This window comes from Cyrtonyx montezumae, unplaced genomic scaffold (genome assembly GCF_038088225.1).
Source record: "Cyrtonyx montezumae isolate F1298 unplaced genomic scaffold, pur_monq_1.0 scaffold_2, whole genome shotgun sequence".
NCBI classification, from domain to species: domain Eukaryota; kingdom Metazoa; phylum Chordata; class Aves; order Galliformes; family Odontophoridae; genus Cyrtonyx; species Cyrtonyx montezumae.
Window position 1 is genome coordinate 29852018 of NW_027071936.1, and position 23663 is coordinate 29875680.

At 42.6% G+C, this 23663-nt stretch overlaps 1 protein-coding gene across 5 annotated transcripts in view; it reads right to left on the bottom strand.

Moving 5' to 3' along the window:
* Positions 1-23663, bottom strand: part of EPHA5 (EPH receptor A5) — a 195964-nt gene that overhangs the window by 61600 nt on the left and 110701 nt on the right. The window lies entirely within an intron of this gene.

The window sequence follows — 23663 nt, forward strand, 5'->3', positions numbered from 1 at the left end:
GAAGCTAGAACTCTGCTGGCACTTCAGTTGTCATGAGAAATTCTCCATTCTGATGTTATTTTCAGTTCCTTTGTGATTTCCAAGATGACTTATCATATACAATTTCAGAACACTGAATATGCTGACCTCAAGGGAGGGTAAGTATTAACTTAGGCTTGTTCACTCAACAAGTTCATTCCAGGCCTTATCAGGAATACCAGCTTATGAGAATCTGAAGGACTGACACCAACTGGCTGTGCAATGAGGGCTACAAAGAGCACAACATTCTTCAACCATCCAAGTTGGTTTGTTGGGCTTTTTTTGCCTCTGAAACCTGAATGTTTGCAAACACTCACCCATATCGCAAGGATTCCAAAGCAAGAATCAGGCCAAGCAAGACTGGTCATGGCCAAAATTCACCATGTGGAGAACTTATTTTCAACTGCTAGGCTCAGGGCCGATGCTGGTGTAAGTACAAATGGATATATGTCAAGTACTACAAAGACAGTTCCAAATAGGCTGTAATTTGCCTCTTTTCCCATGCCCAGCCTACAGAGATGATCGTTCCTGGCTCAAGGTCATATTCATGATAGGACCTGGCCCTGGTTACCCCATAAGGCCTGAAACCATGCTGAAATACTGCTGCTGGACTGGAGTATCCCATGGGGAACCTCTACTGATAGGGCACAGAGCCACAGAGAATTGCAATACCTCTATTTTTGCCTTTTTTTTCTTTTTTTTTTTTTGAGCCTCTGGAAATAAAGATGTCAAGCCCTTCTCAAAGCTGGGGAAGAGTTTATGGTTAAGACCAACGTCAGATTCCCTTCATGTCACAGAATAGCTGTAATTTCCCTATATTCCATTAGTGGTTTAGTTGTGAAGCCTAAGAATAAATACTATTGATTCACAACACTTGTTATAAATTCACTCCCAGCAAGGTGATAAGGACTCAAGCTCTGATCCATCAAAGTGCTTTGGGAAAACACTTAACTTTAAGCGCATGAGTACTAACACTGCTGTCAGCACTTTGCTGGATCATAGCCACAGGGCTCAGCATTTTGCAGCAGAATCCTCATTATTGAGTGCATTTATCAGGTTAGCTTCCCGCACACAGAACAGCCCCTCTCCTATCATTAGAAGCCTAATAACTTATTTGCATTTAAGCAAAAGCTTCCTTTTAAAAATCATGGGCCATTAGAAACAAAACAAAACCATAGCTACTGAATAAAATGCATAAAATGTACATGTTCCTGCTTGCTACCATCACTCACCTTCTTAATTCCTAGATTGGCTCCTTTCTTCATAAAAGTCTTGCTACATCCTTCTTCCTGCTGCTATGAAACTCTAAACCCAGTAAATTCACCAAAGGCAAGGACCATTTTTAAACTCCGTGGGAAATTTCCTTCTCTGCCAAGCCTGCCACTCTGTATGATACACCAATCAGTCTTGCTGATGAATTCTAATATTAAAGCCAAATTACTGAGCACTCCAGCGGAATCAGGGGCAGCCAAATAAATTCCTTGTGTTTCCACTTGAAGAACAGCTACTGATGAGGTGCAGCAGGTCAGAGGGAAGAATAGGGTAAATCCTTAACTCCTGTGGTAACTAGTTTTGGATTTCCTGTAGTACTCCTTCTCTGCTATCACCATCCTTCTCTCATGTCTTGTATATAAATGCAAGAAAAGCATAAGCTCCACACTTTCCATAGGACCCTGAGCTGGCCACAGCTTTGCGTAACAACAAAGCAGACATTTTCCATAAGCAGGTTCCGTAAAGAAGAATAGAAGGCTTGAAATTAATAGATACACAAGAATAAAAAGCTAGCATAATTAAATAGTAAAACGTCGAAGTGACTGAAGAGCTTAAGTTAGAAGTTTTATAAATTTCCAATGTACAAATCCACACCCATTCCACCCTTGTTAGCCCTAAAATCTCAAGTTCCAAGCAAAATGAGGCTAACTAGAAAATTCAGTGCACATCATAGCACATAACAGGTGCTCGGGAAATAAATTGATGCTACCAAGGGAAACTTTGGTGTCTCCAACTTCCCAAGGGCTAACTTTTGCAGTATCTACAAAAAAATGAAAGGAATAAAACCCACCACACGACTTTCTGCTTGAGAGCAGTGTGCTGCATGGTGTGTCCAATCTTCAACCCCATCATGTGAGTAGCTGTAGCCGTAGCCATGGCAGTACCTGATGAGTGTCCTATGAGAGTTCTGTAAGAGCTATCTAGCTAGGTTCTTGCTACTCAAATGCAGATATTTTCTTATGTTTCTGATATGTAAAATGCCCAGCTGCAACTAATACGAAGGACCTGACTGGCACAGCTGCTTGAGAACAGTGGGCATGAAATAGTTGATTTTGAAATGCTCCTTTGGAATGAAGGATGAATACCTCCAGTCTGAACCAATGGCTTCCCATGAGGAAAGTACTGATTTAGCAGGTTCTTAGGGAGAAATGGAAAGTACTCAATGGATTTGGCAGCTCCCTACTGTACCTACTTCTGAATGTACCGCGTCAGGAAAAACATGCTTCATTTTGAGGGAATCCATGGGGGAACTGAAGGAAAAGCACAAGAAGAGAAAGTGTGAGCTATGAGCAGAAACAAGCAAAGCTGATCAGGCCAGAAGAAAAAGAAATGAAAGAGAACATAAGTCTCAGGTAAATACAAAACTGCTCTCTCTGGAGCAAGACAGCACAGAACTAAATTTAAGAAAGTTTCCAAGGAGAAAAATAATGATAAACCACAAAAACAAACAAACAAATAAAACCACCCCATGAAATTGTGGCATCGACCTTTGGAAGTTTTTAAGCAGATGAGATGAGCATATCCTGAGATCCTTCCAGACAAACAGTCGGGCATCGTAAGGTGACTGACAAAAATAATATGGATATTGAAGGGCAGAAATTTGGGAAACATGCATCTCATGTCATTTACCAGCCTGCACATCTGTGCCACAAGATGTAAGGAAATAATCTGAATTGCTGAAAGTGGCTAGTCATACAAATGGATGGCACCGTGATAAAGCATCAGACCAGAGGAGATAATACCCTGCTTTCTGGCACTGCCAGAGACTTGTAGCATGTCCATGGGTGACTCATTTCATCTTTTGCTGATGTTACCTGTGCAATGAAGATAATGATAATTCCTTTATCTATTTTGACTTGAGGGGCAGGAACTAACTATTCAGATGCTGCCAGCACAATCTTCGCTTTGTTCTGCAGGCTCTGCTCTAAGGCAAATAAAGAAAAGAAGGAATACCTGCAAGCATTACTCCTGGCAGCCAGCTTCTTCTATTTAAATCACAAGCAACTTGGCGACACCATGCTGAGCTCAAACGTGGAACAAAAACCCTACATGAGTGACAAAAAGTAAAATTACAGAGCAATTTGTGTTAAAGGCTTAATTTTCTTAATTTAATAACTCTCTCCAACTTCTGTCTCCAGGCAGAAGCACTAGTTGTGTGCTTAAAGATGAGTGCTGTGTAAATTGCTTTGCTGAGGTGAAACCACAGAGATCACAATCAAGCAACGCAAAGCCCAGGATGAACATCAGTGCTGTGAATGGGATAGGTGCAACTGTGTATGAAAGCAGGGCTCTTGACTCGCCCACTCTGCAGAGACATTAGCTTCCTGCACATAACAAATACAAGCTCTCTTCTGACAAAACACGGCAGGCTTTTACAGTCCAGTTGGTTTCTGAAGGCGTAGAAAGGCATTTAAAGACACACTCAAGAATACTCCACATACAGCTTTAAATCAAAATACTGTTGATGTAAAAATCCAGCTGCTGACTGCACAGGGACTATCTGCTCTGATTTTTTCCCACTTCTGCTGACAGGTTATGTCCTAAACACCTGTGCTCAGCCTTGTCACCACAGAACCTGCAGTTCAGAGCAGTGCTACAGGAACAGCAAAACAGTCCAAGCACCTGACATAGGATTCTCATAATTAAGCTTAAACAGTCCCGATTTCAAATGCTTTACACTGTAGCTGTGCATGTGATAAATAAATGAACATATCTTTAACTTTCCTCCAGCATCAGCAGAACTGTAGTCAACAAACAAGTTTCCACCTGCAACACGCTTAATGTGATCTATATTAGTTGGCTTGATCTGGTGTCCTCCTGCTGCAGTATTTTCTCTGCTTTGCTGGATATAGCAGATCAAGTGTTAAGCAAGATATCTGCACATGGAATAGCACAGCAAGGATTTTATGCCTGCTTTGGCTTGCATCTTGGACAGTGTTGCTCTCAGAAGCATTAGGGAAAAAATATGCCATAAATTCACATTCTAGATCTGTTCGCTTCCCAACTATGAAATGTCAAGTATTGGCTTCACTATTTGTAGATATGGCTAGATAGAAGCTTGCAGGAACCATGCAACCTAATGCTCAAGAGTAATCATTTGTGAAGCTGTATTCCCAAATATATCTTTAGGCTCTGATGACCTCTTCTAATCCAGCACTGCCAGAAACTCATTATGAAAATATGAAGGTGAGACAAATGTTCCCTTCCCAAGTTGGAAGGGACCCACAAGTGGATCCACACAGCACCACTCAGAACCCAAAGCCTACATCTGAGAGCACTGCCCAAACACTTCCCTTAGGCCCTGTTGCTGTCACCAGAGAGCAGAGCTCAGCACTAACTTTGTGCTCCCTGTGAGGAGCTGCAGCTGCCATGAAGTCTCCCCTTAGCTCTTCTGCTCTGGGCTGAACAAACTCAGGGACCTCAGGCTCTCCTCATTTATCTTGCACTCTAGACCATCACCAAATTTTTAGCCCTTCCTGGGACATTCTCCAATAGTTCTATTCCTTCTTATTTTGTGGTACCCAAACCTGCGCCCAGTGCTCAAGGTGAGGCTGCACAGCAAGAGGGGACAGCCTCTCCCCTCGCCTGCTGGCAGTGCTGTGCCTGGTGCACCTCAGAGTACAGTTGGCCCTTTTGGTTCCAGAACACACTGCTGCACTGCTAGCTCAGATTTAATTTGCCAACAGTCAGAGCCCCATGGGGCTGCTCTCCTGCATTTTGTCCCATAGTCCGTATGTGGGCTGGACATTCCATCTCCACCAGAAAGTCAGTCTGAGCAGGAGGGCTGAGCTAGAGGAAGGACAGCCACTGCCTCCAGAACTGAAGCATACAACTTGTTAGTGACCACTGTAATGGATCGTAGATCTGCTTTTGGCAAGGTTGCAATCCTTATACTTTTCACTCACCTCCTCTCAGCTTTATGACTGCTAGAATACAAGATCAGTCATTGGGTGTTTCTCCCTCAGAACAGCTGCTTGGCTGCTGGACCAGAGGAGGCCTCAAACAACTCTAGGCAAACATCCCACTCCTTCCAACTCTCATCATCCCTATTCAGAGTGTGGACTAGACTCTCATAAATCTTGTTGGGGAAATATCAGTGCACACGTGTCTGCTTCAGTACTTGCAATACAAAAACACTTCCCTTTTTGTTATTATCCTGCACATCTACAATTTCCCCTTGAGTAACTTTAATACTGTAAGTGCACACCTCATTCACTGGCTGACTGAAATTGTGCACTGAAGATGTTAATGAGGACTGTGACAGGAAGGAGTAGATGCTAGAGCTTATTGCACAAATATCAGCTGCTCAGAGGCATTTGCCTTTTCCTCCTTCATAGGTCTGTGATCTTGTCAGCTCCTGCTTTTGGAAAAAAAAATATTTTACAGCTTTTTTTTTTTTTTTTAAACTACTGGGGCTACCCACTTAGGTACATGTGGGAATTCATTAAGACCCTTCAGACAGTGTTTTCAGTCATCCACAGGACTGTCATCTCAAGATCAAACTCATACAACAGTTTATCTTCATGGGACCAAAGCTCAAGATACTTGGTCTGAAGAGCTATTAACTGAGTCCTCCTGGTTTGATCACTATTCTGTTCTGCAGGACACTGCCTATCAGGATTACTTTCTTCTCCTTAAATGTGCCCTTTATAAATGTGAGGTAACAGTAAATGGCACTAAAAATGTGAATGACAATTACATGCATCCAGCAGGATGATTAGATAACAAAGTGTAGGTTCCGGGGTACATTCACTTCTCTGCCTTCTGATAATTGATCAACACTAAGCCATGGCAGAAACAAAACAGAGATTACCTTCTCTCACAATTCAGCTTCTATTCTCCTTTATTTATTCCTCCTTTTATACAGCGAAAACAATCATTAACTAGCTCTATCTGTTCTTAATTCAGCAGTATTGAAAACTGGATCCTAACAATGCATGTAATTGATCCCATTTTTACAGGACTGCCTTCCAAGCAGTAGCAAGGCTACAGCATTCAAGTTACTAAAGTCTCTGCAGTGAATGCAAGAATAAAAAAGGCTTGGGTTTAAATCAGGATTCGATTACAGTGAAATATTCAAATGTTGCTAAACTGCCTTCTAGAACTGAGAAGTATCCTTACCTTAAGAGAGCTAAAGATAGTTAAGCAGACTTATCAAAGAGTAATATTTAAAACAGTTTAGTTAAAACCATATAGATAAACTGAACTCAACCAGAACTTGTTTTATGTTCATTTATCATGAATTAGAAAGTTTATAGGCAGCAGGTAAAGCAAGATAATCAATTTTAAATCAACAACTCTAAATATTAAGGCCAGAAGAAATAATTTAGCCTTTCCACAAAACATCAGAGTTTTCATCTTCCTTGCAATCAATAAGAATTAATTCCTGGGGGTATATTATCAGACATCACCAGACTGTGAGTATTGTCCATCTTGCCCTATGTTGTTAATTACAAAAAAATAAATAAAAAATGATGTGGAATATCAATAATACAACAGAAATCATAAAACCATAACAATACCTAATACCAGTGTCTGCTTAGGCTGCATGGACAACCCTCTCATGGGCCTTCTTCTACTAGTGACTAATCTATTACATAAAACTAGAAATTTACTTTTTTTCAGTGTTATCATTCATTTAAAATGTTACGTAGCCAGAAAAAATAAAATCCAGTCATACAGCTGCCAAACAACTGTTTGCAAGGACATGTATTACCTCATATGGTACGTAATAATTTTATTTATTGTACACCAACCAAAATTATTCAAGCCATTAATGGCTGCCAAACTGCTTGTGTACTGCTCTGATAAGAGGTTCATATTGCTTACCTCTTTCTCCTGCTAAATATGAAAGGCATTCTGATCTTGTAGGCAAATTTTCCCTTCTCAAGAAAGATATTGCTATCACCCTTACATGGTTTTTACTGGCCACTAAAGGACTGCATCTGCTGCATAAATATGGACTGGAAGTTCCTACCTGCATCATTTGGGTGCTGCTTTCATTTTGAAGCTGCTGGAGATGGCTGCTGTCTTATTTTGTTTATTCGGAGTATAGCCTTTAAAGCCTGGATGTGACATTTAAAAGGGCCATTAAATGCCTGTATCCACTTCTGCTCATAAATCTTGTCTAACACAGCAGTATATTATTATCTCAGTGATCTAATTCTTAAGATCATCTCTTTACTGGCAAGAACCAGGGCGGTCACTATGATAAGCTCTAGGAACCCAAAAATATCTCACTCACTGTCCCAATAATAAACCTGATCCTCTACACTTCATCTTTTCCTCAGTAGGGCACATCATATCATATACTATGTCTACATACTAAATGACTTGGTGAAAGGATTCTCAGAAAATTGTGGCAAAGGTCAGCAAGACATTACATTGTTAAAAGAATGAATATCAAAATTATTATACTTTAATGCACTGAAGATCTTGCGTTCTCAGCGCCCTGGAGGAAGGAAAACCAAAAAAAGGCTATAGAGTCAAAATTCCAAGGACGACCCCAAACAAAAATGCAAGCTGTGGCTGCACACATATTCAGAAGAATAAGTAGGAAGATTAAAATCTACCCAAGTCATCAGGTCAAACCTTGCAATTCCTCTACATAAAAGTTACTCTCATCAGCTCCTTCAGAAGTAGCTTCTGTGCAGCTAAGACTTGAAATTGATCCGTCAAAGAATGGGGAAATGTAATCTAATATAATCCACTGGACACTGAACTAGCCAAAGCAATGAATGAAACAGCCCCAGAAAGCTGCCTGAACCTATGGCCAGCTACAGATTAACACAGGAAAAAACTATCATTCTGTTTTGGAAGTGATCACTTGTATGGCCTTGAATCACTCAGCAGCCTTTGTCAAGCAGGACTCAGCTAACTGTGTTCATGTGCTGAGAACTAAAAAGCAGACAAGAAACAAGGGGGGAAGAAGAGGACACAAAGGAACTATGTTACACTCATGGCATAACCCTGACTCCAGTGAAATACACTGCCACCAGACTGTCGGCTTTTGGTCTCTTGCCAGTACTGCTGCGTGATCTCAGGCAAATCCCTTCACTTTCCTACTCACCCCTTGTAAAACTTGTGTGAAGGGCATTCATGTTTTTTGTAGAATATGGTGATGTTCACAGTTAGCGTGTTCAGCCTCCTCCCTGGTGGTAGCTGTAGGCCTGTGGCCGAAAAAATTTTTCCCTCGAGACTCTCCTTGTCCATTCCTTCCCAAACACATTTAATTAAAAAGCCCACACTGCTGCTGAGCTTCTAATGATGATCTTTTATTGAAAAGCCTCCCTTCCTGGCAAGTTGTTTCTAATTCCTAGCCTTGATTTCCAGTCCTATTTCCGTAACAAGCTGCTTCTAACTACATGTTGGTGGCCTGACAAGATAACATTCTTATACTCTTACTAAACAATTTTTCTCACTGGATGCAGCAAAGTCCTATGCCTGGAATTATTTCCTAGGCATATCTCTTCTAGGTTGTTCCCCAGAGCCCAAGTGTCTCTCTCCTTTGATGCTGGCACACAGAAATACCTGCATGACACAACTCACACTGAAATGAACTTATTTCCTCCTATCCCTCACTTTTTGTGTGTATAAGACACACAGTGCTGCATACTGCAGCCAGCAATGGTGAAGCTTCTTGAAATGCATAAATATCAGGGGTCTGCAACATGATTGTACCAGGGTTACGGGAAGCATCTGTTGCCTTTCTGAGTTCTCTCATATCACTTGACTGTACAACTGCTTGGATGACAAGAGTGTCTCTCTGACAGGCTCTCAAGTATTCTAAACTAGATTAATCTCTGTGCAGAATACAGCAAAGCTATAGAAGCTTCCTAATGGTTTGAAGTGCCAGCTCCCCTGATAAATATACACCTCCTACATGCAATTATGCCTGTTTCTTAATAGCATTAAGATGGCTCCAAGATACTAATTACCAAATAAGAACTTTGCAATTATACTCCATCATACCTTACTCCTGACATAGTTTCTTTTAAATAAACAAGGATTATGGTTTTGACAGCACCAAAGAAAAGGGTGTTTCTCCTTTGATCTGCTTAACTGAGTGCGATTGTGGAATTACAGAAGAGCAAAAATTCCCATTCACTGGGAAGTACTGACAGGGATTCATCACAGCCATTTCACCACTCTCAAGAATAGTTTTTAGTGCTTTTATTAATCAGTAGGAGGACTGATGTTATCTGAAGTGAAAGCAATCTCACAAGCTGATTCCTGCTGTTTTCCAGCTAGGGTTTCAGTGCTTGGCATGAACTGTTTGGAGTTTTACTTAACAAGATCTAAGGTATTTCCCTAACACGATGTCACCAGATAAAATAAACCTACCTACACTAACTGTTGGCATGTTACTGGCAAACACCTTACAACCATAAATTAAAAGCACAGAAAAGCTTACTTTCAAGGCACGTGAGAGGGCTATCACAAGTCAGATGTGTCAAAGCCACCCAAACTCAGAGGTATTACCATTCCAGCAAACTGAACAGTAAAATCCCTTTCTGCCTACAATAGGAAGAGAATGAAGCAAGAGTTGAGCAATTTTTAGAGATTTCCTTCCAGTGTTTCCTCCTGACATTAAAATACATAATCAGATATTATGGTCACCTAAGTAACAAGCCAACTGGGTGAGATTATAACCAGGGTAATCCCAAAGTGTGGGAATTTGCAGCATTAAACACAATGTGAAAGGATGCACTAATGATAGCAATATTTTTACACTGTTCATGCAAGCACAGAGACAAATGTTGCAATCTGTCTCTGTCTGCCTTTCTGGAGTGCTGTTTTACGACACAGTTAATGATTTGGCAAAAAGTAATAGCCTTGTAGTGCAGCAATTGCAAATGATCTTTCCCTTGCTTCTTTGAAGATGAATAACAGAAGCCTGCGTTTGACCCCTTTATGAGTATTTTGCTTGTGGTGGGAGGAGGAAGGGAGGAGGAATAAACACCTAAAAATAGAAGTGTGTGAGCGATGCTGTGATGTACAGCTACCTTGTTTACCATTATCCTTAGCTATAGATTTATCACCTTGGTCTTAAGCTGTACATCTTTCCTTTCCTTTTTTTTTTTCCTCTTCCCTTCTAATTGGAACTCAGTCTGCAAAATGTAATTAAAGCTCTCATAAATACTGCCAGCAAGCACACCTTTTTCTTCCAAGTAACTACCAACATCTTCCAGAAGACCTCATCAACCCCTCACAGAATATAGACTAATATATCTTCACACACACCATTCGGGATTTGGAAGCCAATCTTCCCACCTTCCACATAATTAAAGTCACCCACATTATGCTTTTCCTTTGCCACTCCCTCCCCTTCTCCAACACATGTATCACCCTGTCACCGGCTTCTTCCTTTCATCTGATTTATTCGGTTTCTAATCACTGAATAATATCCAACGTTTGTACAAAAAGCTGATGCGGTCCTAGGCAGAGCTTGGCACGAGGCTTCCCTTTTCTTGCCTCCTCACATCTTATATTAAAAGAAGGTGCTTTTAACTCTCCTCTAAGGGGGATTATTTCCTGCAATCTAGAGAGTTTATTCATGCCTGCAGTGAAAAAATATCCTCTTCTATTCAGGGTAAATGACTGAGACATTAACAATGAAATTCAATGGTACTTCAAAGACTCCTTTGGGTCCTAAAGGTTGTGAAGGGCTGCCCAGGGACTGAATGAAGCCCAGTTAACCGAACAGGTGGCTTCATTTGGTCTGTGAAAAATAGCCGCTGCTTCTCTCAGAGAGGAAAACACTCCCAACTGGGCCAAATGGCTGCTATAAAAACGTCTGACTTGAGGCATCTCTGGGGTTTTCAAGCACCCACCTGGCAAACGGGAAAGGCAGCTGCTGCGTGTAGCCTGAGCACTGCTCCAGCCCCAAATCTCTTCCCTCCTCACAGAAGGAGAGAGGTGACAACTGTGCAACCGACCTTATAGAGTTGATGTTTTAGGAGTCACTGTGCATCCCATCCCTATGAGTACAGCTCTACTCGTAAGAGGCAGAGCAGCTGTAACTGCAGACATGAGCAGATGCTACAGCCCCACAGTTCAGATATTTGGATATTCTCCTGTTAAACCATCGGCTAAGCACAAGCCTGACTGCAAATATAGGGCCAGGGAACAACAACTGCGTGAGCCCCCCTGACTGCAGCATCCCAGTGAAGGACAACCCAACAGCCCTGTGTGCGATGCGGGAGGCAGCCTCATCTCCAGCCACTGGCAGAAACCGTCCCAGAAGCCGGGTTCAAAAGTTAAAGTAAGGCAGAGAAAACAGGAGGAGCCGCTGAAATCTTCCCTCAGCTCTCAAGAGGATAAACAAAGTGTCAGTGTCTTTAGCACTTCATTACCGCTATCACTTGATTTTGTTAAGTGCTTTTTTTGGACCCTCATCAGTGAATAGTTGCCAAGATACTCTAAATACTATTACTGCCAAAGGCCAAATAAAACCGAACCTATTTACTGAAGAGTAGCAATTGCTCTCCCCCTGGATAGAAAGTCAAACGGATCAGGATTTTAGTTACACTGAATTGCAACAGTAGAGGAATTTGCAAGCACTCTCAGTGAACAGACCTATTATTAATGGCACTGTTTTTAGCAAACAAAGCACAGTTCACCATCCAAACGTATTCCAGTCAATACCTTGCACTCAGCTAGGAAGGGCAGCTGGGCTTGAATCAAAGATTGTCTTTCCTGGTTGTCTCCAAGGAGGAAAAAAAAGGAAACTGTCAGTACTGTGGTAAATATTTGGGAGCAAATGGACCCTGTGCCACACTCTTCCCTCCAAGCTCTTCAGCACCATTAGCTCCCTAAACACTCCAGATGAAAATACTGGTATTTTGTGTATCCTTTTGCAAAGGCAAACCAAGCTTCTACCAAAGCAGACAAAAACCACTGAGCCCATTTTCAGTTGAGCTATTCTTTGGCTCACCTCCACTCAAGCACAACTGGCATTCCTTATCTGCTCTGTTTAGCCAATTGGTTAGGAAGCATCTTCACTGCAGCTCAGGGCTCCAGCAGGTTTCCAGCCTGTGTGTGCTCTTGTCACACCACGCCTCTGTTTGTCCATCAGCAAAAATGATGCCTGAAGAACCTCCCTGATGAGAGGTGATGCACAAGGAGCAGGAAATGAAAACCACAAGAGCAATGTACTGACAAGAGACATCCCTTCCCGCACATAATGAGCACATAGCACAGACAGACATCCCCCCAAAATGTATCTGAATCTGCCACTACAAATCTGTCACTGGGCCAGACCTGCTGTGTTAAACCTCCCCTGGCCTTTGCTAGAAATGGCATGTGTTGTGTGGATCAGGTCTGGATACAAGAAAGCTGAGCCAACTGGAATTTATTTACTGCACTCATTTGCATAATGACCATGTATTTTCCTTCCATATTTTGTCCCAAATGAAGAAATAGAAACTGCACCAGCAGAATTTAAAATAGCAGTCATCAGTCGATCACTACTATTGGAGGCTACAGGAACAGTGAGAGGCTGCTATAGATGCACAGTCATTATTTGAGCACAGTAAATACTTATCAACTACTTTACTTCTCAGAACTTCTTTTCTTTTGTTCTGTAAAGGTGCTCTGAAGAGGCTGAACATAGCTTTGTAGGGTTCCAGGTGCTATCTGACCAGCAGAAGTTCCCCTTGAAGCCTCACTCACAGCAGTGGGTTTAGTGCATCACCTCCACAGAGAGCACAGGGCATTTTGTCCTTCACGCACATCCAGCTTTGCTAGTTGTTGCATGCAATTTTGCAATAGGTGAAGATGGGTCTGTGCCCTCATGTGCATCCTGCCCAGTCATTCTTCAGCTCCTCTAAACCTCCTTGTGGTGACTGAGTCACACCTGGTACCAAGAGATATACAGTAAATTAAATAACCCGCTAATTTCTGCAGCAATGGCCTTCCAGCTTACTGAACTGGGTGAGAGCACCTCTCTGTGGAAATCGCCCTTGCATGGCAAGGCATTTAGAGGCTCATACTGTAAGCCTCTGGCAAAGTCATTGAGTGATTTCATGCCTAGTGCTACCCCTTGCTTGAACGAGGCAGAACCACGGAGCTGCGTGCTTTAATGACTCAAGGCAGGAACCCACTGCAAGAAAGGTAGAATCCTGGGGGTGACAAGACAACAGTCACAGAGACCTGCCCTTGGTAACAAGCTGCACTAATGCACAACTGTATGAAAGACAATTCAGGGAATATTGCAATTAATAATCTACTTGGCTGACCAATGGTTTCTCTCCTCAGTTTTCTCCACTGCAGAAAAGTTGGGAAGAAGCTTTGAATAACCCTGCTCACAGGGTCTCATGAACTTTTGCAAAGTGAAGGAGAAGGGAACCAAAATATTATTACTATTATCTGATTCAACCTTGTTTCCTTTCATCTCATTTAGGGCCACAAAGCAAAGTAGCACATCTTGCCTCAGCTGCTATTGCTAGTTTAAGAGGAGACATCATCCCAAAGTTTTTTGTTTTTTTTTTTCCTAAGGGTACTGTCACAAGGACTTAGGTAACTGCATGTCAAACAAAGCTAGCAGAAACAAAGTACAATAAAAACAAGCTTTATTACAGTAGGGTGAAGAAGCATGGTGGGCAATTTCTATGGAAAGCAGTGAGCAGGTTCTGGCATTTTCCACCTAATTCTGCCAGGTTGCTTCTGAGGCACCTTTGACTCTCTCTGCTTAACACCCTGCAGTGCTCAGCACTGTACAGAAATTAAAACACAGCCTGCTTGGTTCGTAGCCCTGTGGCTCACACTGAAGCTGCCTGGCTTTGGATGCGCAGGCAGAGCAGGCAGCAGAGGAGCGCAGAGCCACTGGCTGCCCCCAGGATGGCTGACACAGAGGTCCAGCACTGCTTCTACCCTACGACTTGTCCACCCTGTGGCTGCCATTCCTGGGATGCCTTTGAACTCAATGAGCTTGAAGGTTTGCTTTTGGAAATATGGCCAGGAATGAGCTGAGATCTTGAGCAGAGGGCCTTTTCCAACCACCTGACCCACCCTCAGATCACAAACACACAGGGTAGACCTTGTCAGATGCTTAACATTTTGTGTTTTTCTTCCCATCTACTGTCGTGAGGCAGCTCTCTCCCAAAGGCTTGTTTAAGCACTCACTGGATGCGGCCAGCATGCTCTGTACCTCTCACAGAGAAGCACATTGGTCTGGCTTGCTGCATTGCAGCACAAAAATCCCTCGCCTGGTGCTGCTTACTGCAGGCCTGGGCCAATGCCACTGCAGCACTGGGTGCTCTGCAGCAGTTTGGACAGAGCCTTTTGATCAGACCCTATTTTTATAAAATTATCAATCCTGAAGAAGAAGGCAAGTAAATAAATAATGCTGCTTTCCTTCTGGTGATTTCTATTGTACTGATCTAACCAGAAATCCCATTAGTTACTTGCTTTGATCAGGACTATTCCTCCAGGATCAGGAGATGCAGAAAGCATTCCACCATGCCAGCAAATGAGTACATCTGAAGCGTGCTTTAATTAAAGCCTTCAAACCCTGAGCTTTTTTGCAGTATTTGCATGTATCTGAACTTTGGCCCAGCTGCACTCAGGGAAATACGGTTTATTGTTCAGATGCCTGTCACCTTGATACTGTTCTCAGCTCTCCCGACAGAGCTCTGCAGCCTCAAAGGAGGAGAGGAAAGAGTGCAGGTCGGGATAAAACAGAACCAGCCTAGGCTCTGCTATTAGATTAACCCTTTGCAAGAAATTTGAGAGCCAGAAGAAGCATTTCAGATGTCTTTCCAGCAATAAGCAAGGGGCAGTTAGCTTTTGAAGTGAATTGTACTAACATTCACAAAAGAAGATCTGGAAAAATCTTACTGGCCTTGCTGAATCACACTTCTCCAATAACAAGCAATTCAGGAGAGGAAAGCATTTCAACCTATGCAATGCTATAAAATCCTGTGCAGGAATCTAATTCTTGCATGTTGCGAGCTGGAGCTCAGGTTGTATACAATGAGATCTTTCCTAAGATGCATAAGCCAGCCTCCTCGGGGGGTGCAGACACCAGATGAATCAGCAATAAGAGGAAGCAACCAAGAGGAAAAATCCGGTCACATGAACAAATAAATACATAAATTACAATCTGCATATTAAAGAGAGGTCAGGCACAAGGGAAGAGAAAGGAAGCAGAAAACCAATGGGGCCAGTGACCCACCTTGATAAGACATGCTGCAGGACTGGAAGCCCTCTTTGGGCACAGGACCCACTAGCATGCTGCTGTTTGTTTTCTTACAGCTTTACATTCATTCACGTTCTTATAAGCGCTATAGTTTCACAGGAAAGAAGAAATGCACTGTGCAGTTGCTATACCCTGAGTAGAATTCCTGCACCACAGCTCGCTCGGTGCATAATGACTGAAACTCAAATGATTCCAACTACTCTGACTCCTGCACTGTCATGTTTAACTTCTGAGGAAGATTACTATAAGAGCTAACTCGGTATGTTAAAGAAGCTGCAGCCAGAAAGCAAATGGGACATCTATTAAATGCCTACTAGTCCCCTGCTATTTATCTAGCAGCTCTGAAAATATTTTTACAGTCTTTTTTGGTCTATTTTTGAGTCTTGGTATCATAAGAGCACTTTCAGAAATGTCATCTATGCTGGCTGCTAAAAATGTGAAATTACTACTAATGCTAAAATCAGAGAATTAGCGTATCACACAAAGGAATTACCAGCTTGCAGATGGAGACTGAAGAGCTGAATAGGATTTTATTAGCAGTAAAATTCAGAAGCCGCATTCAAAAAAATCTATACATCGATGTCATCTGGGTAGCAAAATCATTTTGGATGCTTTACTTTTGCTCTCTGCCAAGTACTGTGCTCAGCGCAACACAAAGAACTCCTTGGCCCCAAAGACTGCGTTTTAAGGTGATTAGAATTAGATTAATATAAGATTACTTGGCAATTCTTTAAAAGTGTGCCAGCAAAATGGGAAATAAAATTTTAAAACAGCTTTATCACTCATGCAATATAACATCAAGGGTGCTCTGTGAAAACACGAGCTTCGTACAGCTCTGACCTTGTGAAGCTTTCATGCCCAGCTTTTAGTGTGGGAAAAGAATATCTAATTTCAGCACAGGCTCCTCTGTGCTCTTTCAAAAATCCCAGTATTTGCACCTGATATGCTGCTAACAATACAGACTGGTCTCTGCTATGGCAGCCCAGGTCTAAGGCTGGTGGTGGCTCTGGAGTGTTAGGTGGGAAATGGCGTAAGCCCTGCTGGCTGCAGAACCTCCAGCTGGGTATTCTGGGTAGCTCTCCTTCCCTTATACCCAGCTGCGTGGCACTACTTGGGTGCATCCCACTGATGAAATTTCCTCAAGTGTAAGCAGGCATTTGTTTTTGTAGCTCATGTGACTGTCTCACAAGTGGCATGCTTTGAAGGAAATCCCAACTGCTTTCCTATAAAGATATTCAGCAAGATGAACGAAAAACGTACTACACAACATGCAGTAAGTGACACTGGATCAAGCTCATCAGCAGTGTCAAATCTGAGGGCTGAGAACTTAAGTACATTTCTCTCCCTTTCTTTTAGGGAGAGGATGGACAACTATTGCTTACTATTTTTACTTTCAGCTGTAAGTAAGAAATTTTAATTCAGTGTCAAAATTGAAATGTCTGCAGATGGAGGAAAATATTTTCATTTCCTCTTCTAATGTCCTAATATATCAATGGGGTTGTTTTATATGCTGTAAAAATAAAAATGACCCTTGAAATGTCTCAGAATTTAGTTTAGTTTTGTTGTTGTTTTAAAATTTCTATTAATTCCTTAAATGTTCAAGTATGTATTTCTGATATTCTAAGTACAATAAAAATGCGTATACCAAACTATGAGAAAGTGGCAATTACCACCTGGGGAGTTACACATAAAACTATAAAATATTCAATTGATCCATAATTCATATGGTAGCAGACACCCAGCCATCTGGGCTGGGGTGAACTTGCAACTCTGGAATAGGATGGTGACTGAAAAAGATTTTGCATTCAAAATGAATGCAGACATTAAAAATAAAAACCACAAAAATCAACCCAGAAGCCTCTTGTGCATCACTGGATTTCAGGCCTTACTTTGCTCTAACTACCTAGAACTGCTGTAACTACATGCAGCCATGCTTCAAAAATAAAGTAAATTCAATGAAGGAGAGCTTGGTTGTTACAGAACTGCCACTGACTTCCCTCTGTTTACCCACATACATGCTTCTGCTGGTGTTATGTGTACATTTCTTGTTAGGTTTCTACCTACATAAAATAGTCCTTTAGTTGATGGATGCATACAGACAGGATTCCACAAATAAAATTATTCTCCTTGCTTGAACACTTGCTGCAACCTTGATACATGGCAAAACAGCAAAGCTCTCCAGTGGGCTTCAGATTCAGCTGGAGATAAAGACGCCAGACAGCATAAAAGTTGAAGGTGGACTTCTCAAGCACACCCAGACTTCTGTGCCACAGTGGGCATTTTTTCCCATTGCAATCAGAGGGAAAAATCCCATCAGTTTCGAGAGATGCAGCAAGGCCTGGGCTGAGAACTCTGTGGGCTTAACTGCTGCATGAAAGGATGGAAGGTCTTCCTCTCAGAGAATAAAGCCTGAACATCTGTTTTCCAGCACAGAAGCCCCCACAAGGAAGAAGGTGGTCTCCAAGGCAGTACCAGTATACTTCCATTTACTAAAATATCCCTCTATCAGTTCATAGTGGTTTGTAAGACGATGCTTTGCTTTCAAGAGTACATCATTTAAGTAAAACAATGAGTTCTTGACACCTGTGTTAATACAATGGAAGCTAGTGCATCATCTCTAAATGACAGTGCTTTCCAAATGGATGTGTAATTGAAAGTCTTAAACCCTCTATTTATGCCGCTAATAGCTCCTCTCTGACCAACATGAATTTAAAGCATAGCTTGAACTATCAGACATACCAAATTCATATAGAATTGCCTGCAGCTGCTAAAATTTTCTTGGAGTTCATAAAATGATTAGACAAACCCATGGAAGAAAAATCCATTAAGGGCTATAAAGTACAAAGAAGTTCTCCCTGGAGGCTTAGGAGCACACTATGGAAACATTCGTGTACCTTGTGCTCACACTCTTTCTATGGTACCCACTGGTGTCCACTGCCCAGAAGATGATGCATCTCAGTGGACTGAGTACTGTTACATCTGACATATACAGCCAAGCTCTGCTCAGCAGCCTGGCTGTGGAAAAGAAGTTTTACAGAAATAACCATTTAAGCTTTTGCAGGCCCTAGGCTTGCACTTCCAGTTACAAAGCAGAGATGCATAATAAGTTTTGCCTCCTGTGCAAGACAGTCACATGGAATATACTGGAAATCTTTTGTTTTTTCTAAAGAAAATTTGCAAGCTGCTCCCCTCTGCAGGACAAACCAAACAAGATGGTGAGACTTGAGATTTGTCAGAATGAAACCTCGAATCCTATAGGTCTTGAACCAGACCATTCCCAAAGCCAATCTCAGAGAACAGAGCTACCCAGTGCACTGAGTACTGTCATCTTTTTGCCTCATTTCCTGGTGTGTTCTTGCCAGGCTGTGTGGAATTGCAGTCTATCTGATTCAAGAAGACACAGTTGCTGACCTAAGACTGTAACAAGCCTTACGCTGTAGGTTTCCTTTCCAAACTGCACCTGGCTGCTTTTCAAAGGCTGGTACATCCTGAGTGCTAGGGAAAATCTCTTCTCTTTTGCTCCTTGCAACTGCGGTGTCAGAGTCTGCATAGTCAGAGTGAGGGTCATGACTCTCAGCATACCTCTCTGCTCCTGACAGCTTTCTAGCTGCTCCAAGCATTTAGTGTTTTCTTTTGGTCAAGGAAGAACCTGGCCCTGCTTCCCAGGCAGCAGCATGGGTTGCCAGGTCCTGTCCTCCAACATCTTTGCTTAAAGATCACTGCTGCACCACAGGACACAACTTGTATCTCTGTTTTGGCTTCAGGCATGTAGGCTTCTTGAAGCATTAGACACACTAACTCCTCCTCTGTTAGCAAGCACATCCAGACCTTTCTTCCCCTTTTTCCCCAAAAGGCGTGAAAATACCATACAGGTCACAGAGTTGGACTGAATGCTGATTTCCAGCTTTTCAAATAGAAAACAGACAAGGAGCTTATCTGGAAACACAGAAACAGAGAAGAAATATAAAGAGAGTCCATGGCAAGTGAGGAATCAGCAAGAGAACTGCCCCACTCCTAGACCCCCCCACCTCTAGTCCATGTCCAGCATCGACCATGCTGGAAATGAGAGGCAAAGAAAACTGCTCAGCTGTTTTGGTGGCTACAACTGAATTACATTTGCCGATTTTAAGCCCAGAAGGGTTTCCAGTGTTGTGCCTTCCCACTGTGTGTTGATGATGATACAATGGGCAAGCAGGCAACCATGAATCACAACCACTTACTCCCTACAGGCCCATTACAAGATACACAACCATGAGCGAGAATTCATGGTGTCTTCTGCGTATGGGGCACATAAGATGAAAGACCTCAAGGGAGATACACATCTTTGTCTAGAATGATAGCATTACTTAATCACCCGGCATGGTGAAATCTCTAAGAAAAAATGTCACATGCTGTCATGAGAAAAGCCAGCTTCAGTAGTAGCAGCATGGGCAGACCACTCTCTGGAAATGGTATAGAAATGGTCATTAGGTGTCAGTTTCAAAAAGGTAAGAACTTGAGTAAAACCACTAACATGAAAAGGATGGCTAACTTAATCTTACCGTTGCCAGTTATGAATTATTCACTGGGCTCCAGCCCATGTGCATGAGACACACTTTCTAATGCTCTCAGACACATTACAGATAGCTTCCTGCCATCTGTGCTGAGAACTCCCATGGGTGCTTGTTTTACAGCTGTCCCAATGATGACAACCATGCTTTGGCCAGTCTATGCAAAGGTTTCTTAACCAATGAATCCCAGAACTGCTCTCTGCTTGCACTATTGGAAACAGATGGACCAATTGCATGGTGGTCAGGAACAGAGGACATAGACCCGAGGAGGGAGCAGTACCAGATATTTAGGAGGTGCAGGAAGAGAAGTGGAAGACAAAAAGAATAAGGTCATCTTTTTGTCTCCTGCAGCTCTGAGGTGTCAAGGTGATGGTCAGTGCACTTTCCACCTCTCCTGGCTGGCTGCATTTTTCAACCATCCCAGATCCATGAAAGTAGTAGAAAACACCTGCAGAATACATACAGAAAGACCAGAGCCTTGGGAATCACTAAGGGAGAGCAGGTTGTGACAGGGGAATCAGTACCGAGTGTAAGGACACTGAGTCCAACAGTGATTGGTTCCATACATCCCAGGAACCAGCGCATCTCTTGGGAAGTGTGCTGGGGTCACCAGCTGAGATTAGCTGATCTGCCCCATTTGTGCATAAACATTGATCTCTTGCTGTACTTCCAAACTTGATTTCAAAAGTTTAGAAGCAAATTACATCAGACGGAGAACACCAGACTGATTGCCAGTGCCAGTTCTTTTTATCATTATTTCAAATTGGGGAGAGAAGGATGTGGAACAAATTAGTTTGGAGAGGAACACATTTTCAGCAGGAAGCAATCCCTTCAAGAACCCAAACCAGACACAGTTCCTATTGCCAAAAGCTCCCAAGCATAGAAGACAAAGCACAGCCAACATTCTGCTGCTTGCACATTCTCTGCAATCCTGAAATTAGCATGTTTTTTCTTGGTGGAAACAGACAAAGCCAAAACAACGAAATAAATCCTGGCATTTCTCTGCAGTACTGGGTTAGTGAATACCAGTCAGCAGGCCTCGAACAGCTAGACCTAACCCACTGCATAAAACTTTTTTCATTTTCTACAGCAATCAGTTCTTGTTGCATTTAACCTTGTAATGCTACTAGGCCTTTAGTGACTCTCTACTTAATCATACCAGCCTTCATATAAATGTAATCACACAGGCAGAAAATTTGTGTGGGAGAAAGAATGGGTTTCTGAAGCAGCATCTCCTGGGGCTGATTTTCTGGGGAGATGAGGCTGGCTGAGACCCTGCTGAAACCCCATATGCTTTGCTTGTTTTGATTTGAGAGGACAGCTGAAGGTGAGGCTCTTTCAGAGAAATCAAGAGTCTCTCCATATGGTCAACCATGACCACTCTGCCTGCACATCTCCATTACTAACCCCAAAGGACATCCCTCAGCGGAATCTAAATAAAACAGATATCCAGTTTCTATGCTTGCATATGATTTGCCCAGTCCTTATCTATAGCCACTTTGTTTCTAGCATGGTCAAAGTGATTGTCATCCCAGGGAGTGCTCAGAGAGCAGAGGACAAGGGACACTACGGGGAACATGTTTGATGCATGGATTGTACAGCTCAAGCAAACAGGCCTGGTTCTCTTTCTGAATGAACTGGGTGGGACCAGCTCCAGTGACTACAAAATCCCCTGCACAATCCCTCTGGATGAGTAGACTCTGCAAGCACCTCCTATTGATTCAAACGAGAGCGTACAGATGCCATTTGAACGCTACACAGTGCATTAAACACTTTGGCTTAATCCATTAGTACTTCCCTTGCCCGTGTCTCCCCCGGCAGCATTGCACCTCTGCCAGGGTAACACAGAGACTGAACCAGAAGCTAAACTTACCCATTGTCCTTAACAGGAGCTGTATTTGTCACACAAAACCAACAGGTCTACAATTTCCTACAATGGATCTCTCAATACAAAGCTGTGGGCAATAACAGTGCAAGGGAGATGTTCTTGGCTTGAGTCACAAGAAGCCAGCTATGCAGATAAATCCAGCTGCAACTATCAGGAATTTGGCACGTAACTCACAGAACAGAGCCATTTCCTCACAGACAGAAGTGATCAGCAATGTATCATCTTCTCCCATAAAGCTACATTTACAGAGGGTTATGTGGATTTAATTCTACGTATCTGGGAAAAACCAATGCCAGCCATGAAATGCTAATGCAAACCCACTAACAGGAAAATACTTTTTTTTTTTTTTTCCCAGCAGTAGTTACTGGCAGCAATCTTCCCAGTAGGATAACAGTAAACAGCATTAGGACCAAGACACCCACTGATCTGCACTAAACAGGTACCTCCAACAGGTGTCATACTGCCATCCACCGATGATCCTCTGGAAGATTTCTTGCTACATCCATTAGCAACGGGTAGTAACCCCAGTGTGCCTTTATTTCCTCTCCTTGAAATATATCTGAACAATCTGTTCAACACTTCAACAATTCAGTCTAATTATCTGAGCAGGTATCTGATGAAGTCCAATACAATCACATTCTCACTGCTGGCAGCCAAGCCCACACATGCACACCTGGGCAGTAGGAATGAAATACAGTCCTGCTCCAGCTAACTTGTTTCTGCTTTGCTGTGACGATCTGCCAATCTCTTATCTAGCTGCTACTCTGCATATTGCACCACGTTTCCTAGCTAAGTCTTTCTAAGGAGAAGGCAACCATTGGCTCCTGTGATCAAGCAGCACAGTCTGCAGGGTCTCAAATTCCACTAATTCATACTCCTGGATGGGCTCCACAGCAGACAAATGCCAATGGGGGCCTTAAATTAAATGGAAAGAAGCAAGCTAACTAGGCAGTAGGAAAGAACTTAAGAGTATACAGGGGACTAGAAGAGAATGAAAACGTGTGCATGGGAGGGTTCTCTGGGTCTTAGAGAAGTTGTGCAATGTGCCTGGTGTGTCGATGTGCACAGAAAGAGTAATTGTTTTTCTCTCCCATCACACCTCCAAATGACAGGTGACAATGTCAGCTCCTCCACCTGCTTGTGTTCAAGGCAGGACTCTGAAGCAGCTTGCCCCAAACACAACAGTTATTTTCTCTTTCTAGGCTTCCAAAGGTAAAGCAGGCAAATCTGGGCTCCGGACAAAGGAACAAACCAATATACGAGATCTGTCTGCACAGTACAAGGCCTATGACACATTATGCAATGACATCTCAGTCCTACCTTGTTGGTGAGGCAGTGACATTGCACTGCATGTGACAATGCAGGATTGGAACTGATTTTGCTGAAGTCTCTCAAAACTATTTTCTTAGGGTAACTGTAAAGTTAGGATGTTTTAAACCACTGACATGTGGAATCAAAATGAACTCTCAGAGATTGCCCTTTCCCAACAGGTGAGGGAATTATATTCCCTCCATTTTAGTGAGCAGATACACAGAATTGAGAAGTGGTGGGAACTCCAAGTATCTTATTTAGTATAACACAAAAAGAAAAAAGCCACAAGTGCTAAGTGTGTCCTGGAAGGAAACATGTTGAAGGCTGCAGTAATTATAGCCTGCAAGACACAACCACCCCACCACCCAACATATTTGAAAGGTCCACAGTCCAGCCCTTTCAAAGGGAGGCCCTCACTGGGTCT